Source organism: Lycium barbarum, chromosome 6 (genome assembly GCF_019175385.1).
Source record: "Lycium barbarum isolate Lr01 chromosome 6, ASM1917538v2, whole genome shotgun sequence".
Taxonomy (NCBI): domain Eukaryota; kingdom Viridiplantae; phylum Streptophyta; class Magnoliopsida; order Solanales; family Solanaceae; genus Lycium; species Lycium barbarum.
The window spans coordinates 71931929-71935646 of record NC_083342.1 but is presented as its reverse complement, the minus strand read 5'-3'; the positions used below and the strand labels follow the sequence as shown (position 1 = coordinate 71935646).

The 3718-nt window shown below is 35.1% G+C and overlaps 1 long non-coding RNA gene across 2 annotated transcripts; it reads right to left on the bottom strand.

The window, feature by feature from the left end:
- Positions 1 to 271: 271 nt before the first annotated feature.
- LOC132599745 (uncharacterized) lies at positions 272 to 2916 on the bottom strand. Of its 2 annotated transcripts, XR_009566986.1 has the most exons (3): positions 2586 to 2916; positions 2336 to 2405; positions 272 to 663 (listed from the first exon to the last, which is right to left on the bottom strand). It is a non-coding gene; the product is annotated as an uncharacterized LOC132599745 (long non-coding RNA). The 2 variants fall into 2 exon arrangements; XR_009566985.1 differs by having other exon boundaries at positions 2336 to 2916.
- Positions 2917 to 3718: the final 802 nt, after the last annotated feature.

The following is a 3718-nucleotide window of genomic DNA, read 5'->3' as shown; positions in this document are numbered from 1 at the left end:
AGGTCGGTAATTTGCAATTTCTGGGAATATTTTGCAGAAAACCGACCTCATGAGGTCGGTAATTTGCCATATATTGGACAATTTTGCAGAAAACCGACCTCATGAGGTCGGTAATTTGCAATTTCTGGGTAAATTTTCCAAAAAACCGACCTCATGAGGTCGGTATTCTGCAAAAAAAATTGTAGCACCTAGCTGTTACTCCAGCTGCCTCCCTGTCAAGATGAAAATAATTTTACTTTCAACTAAAACGAGCTCAAATAGCTGCCAACAATACACCAAACTACTATAAATACATAAAACAATAAGCTACTATTACAACACATATATTACAACCACCAAAACATCAAATTCAATTCGAAACTACTTCAAAGTTGAATAAAAACGTCAATCAAACATTCACAAGAGACATTAATTAAGCTACTTCAACCTTCGCGAACATCAAAACAACATTAAACTACTTCAACATTTGTAAACATCCACAAAACATTAAACTAGTCTACACTAAGTTAGTCTACAACATTAGACTACTTCACCCTCGCAAATCCACAAATCCACCAAACATTAAAATTCAAACATTCTAATCGCAAGGTTTTCTGGTGGTCTCCGGGGAACCGCTGTCTCGTTAGCCTTCTTTGTTTTCTTACCCCTCTTTTCACCTGCCATCTATACAATAATATATGTAAGTATCGCAAATATAAATTAATAGAAAAGGGACAGCTTCAAAATTTGCTTAAATAATTCACCTATTTAACTAAAATCAACTAACTACATAGTACAGATTATTTGAAAATAGACCAGTTACAAGTTAAATATGTTGAGCCGAAAAAAGAGTCTCATGGTATCTCCGAACAAAAAAAAAAAAAAAAGGGCAGGGAGAAGTCACTAAAAGTTGGATAATACACAATGGAATTGATTCAGGAACTTCTCACTACGTAAGTTGCAAATTCTAACAATGTTCAACATACATGTGATATCTCATACTATGCAGCAAATGAAAAAAATGCACTGGTACTGGTTTTCTGCATCACTAAAAAGCTAGTTTAAGCTTCAGTTCCTGCAGTTTTCTGTTGTTTTTAGCTGCTTCTTTCATATTTTAAACTGCAGAATTTATTCACATGGGAAATGATTTAGGTGTTGTTAGGTCAGACTGAGACTGTGATTTTTCTCGTAATATTTCTTGATACCTTTCCTATAATAAGTAGTGAAATTAAAACAATCAAGAATACTAACCATTCAATTTTACCAAATAAAAAGAGATATGAAGGCCAAATATAAAGTCAATATAGAAGACTTAACATGTCCTCTGTGCAAACAACAACCCGAGACACTAGAACACCTGTTGTTTGTGTCCAATAGCAATAGGGTGTGGAACAAGTTGGTTGAATGGCAAGGTGTACTGAGAAGCCCCACTGGTTGGGCTAAGGAAGTTGAATGGGCTATGACTAATGCAAGAAGTAACTTGGCAAGATGCATGATCTATAGAACTAGTTTAGCAGTTAAGTATATGAATTGTGGAAGGAGAGGAACATGAGATTATTCCAACAAAAACCAGACCTGTGGACTTGGTGATAACTACAATTGTTCAGAAGGTTTACTGTTGAGGGGCAATGCAAAAGAAGTTGGCTGGCAAGTTGCAACACTTAAGACATATATCCATACTAGTTTATAATAGCAATACCAGTTCAACACTATTACATATATAGGATTTTTTTTAATTACTGGTGTTTTAAGATAGCTGTACATAATTCCACTTTGTTTTGTGAATAAACACAGTAAGGAACCATAATTATTGTCATGTTGCATGGTGAAGAAACTAACTTAAAGGCCACAGTTGCACTTGCTATCAACAATAATAAGGAACCATAATAAAGCATGTCTTTTTTGAATATTTTATTCATGGAATTCTGGTTATTCTGGATTAACGCGTTTTATCACATTTTGGAAGATTACAATCTTATTTTCCGCTTGAAACTGAAAAAAGCAACAAAATTCATATCACATGCAAAGTAAGAATGTCCAGTTAAATAAATGATAGCCCATTTTTTTTCTTCTCCTCCATCCACACACACCCAGCTTTCTTTTTGCAGAATGTGGACTGCATTCGACTCGTAATGAACAAAGCAGCCACTCCTAGAGTTCTCTACAGCTTTGCGCCCCCCCACCCCACAACCAATTTCATTATTATAAAAAAAAAAAAGACGTAGATAAGTGACAGAACAAAAAGCATGTTGTTCAGATAACTAAAATGAAAACCTGAATTGAAAAAAAATAACAGAAATTTTTTCTGGGACTTAAAGAAGAAAGTCCAAGAATTGGCATTTTGAGACAAGCTTACCCATTGGCTCAGAGATCAAAATATCAGCTTTTTCAGGTAACTCTACATCTTCGACCTTTCCTTTGATTACCTAAACATCCATAGATGAAACATTAACAAAAGAAAAATAAGAAGCACTACCAAGATACTATATGAATATCGGATAGCCTTGGAAAAGACACAGGAAAAGGCAAAAGATCAATAAATCAATCAACAACACCTCAATCCAATACTAAGTGGAGTCAGATTAAACAAGTAAAAGAACACTTACTGTAATTCTTTCATTCAGTGATGGATTTCCAGCAATAAGTTTTCTTGCATAGTCGGCCATTTCAGAAGCCTCTATGGCATAAACATGCTTTGCACCAGCCTATGATGGTTTATGGATGTGAAGAGAGGTAAGGAAAAGAAAAGATACAGAGTAGAGATATCAGCATAACTGGCTGCCATGGTTGATATCATTATCGAAAAACACAAGATGCTTTGTTACAAATAGATCACTTGGGCTGCAAATAATGACAAAATGCCACTACCAGCGCCAACATCAACCACTACGCGACCAAGAAAATCAGCACGGTTCTCAATTACAGCAGAATAATAGGTTCCTGCAAGTTTTCATGTTTGCCAAGTCACACAACACACACACATGTCCCTCAGAGAAAGCTTATCAATAAAAGGAAATTACACACATGGGCAGTAGTATACACATAAGACATCAGTGATCATCTTTCAAATATACACACCAATGCAAGCAGGCCTAGGGGAGAGAACTGAAACAATCAGGAATTTAGACAATATGGATTATTGCAACTGTTTTCAACAGAGACCCAAGTCACCAGTTTCCTTATACCACATTACATAAATCATATAGAGCGCCATTTCAGTCTCATAAGTTCCATTTGGCTAAAATGGATCCTAGAATGACAAACTCATCAAAAACTCAAAATATTACAAACCAAACCCATGAAAATTTGCACCATAAACCTAAGACACTAGAACAAGGGTATATGGACCTTAGAGAGCAAGAGATTGAAGTACTCTTTTGGCTAAATGTGCCTTAGAATCAAGAAACCATCACAAATTCAGAAAATTTATAACCCAAAAAAAAATAATTATTGCCAGATACTTCCACTCAAAATTTATTGCCAGCTACTTCCACTCAAAATTGAACACTGATTCCATTTTCAAAGTGGGTTTTCAAGAATTTATTTAATACCATTTATGTGTAATTGCGTTTAGCTCTTATATATTTCTTTCAACAAATTGAAGTACATAATGTCTTCAATCGGCTTTTAGCCATTGTTGACTCAAACATAAACAGCATAAACAGGGTGAACAAACTGTAATACCAGTATTCATCTAAGCACCATAAACCCACACAAAAGACCTGCATGGAATGAGCAC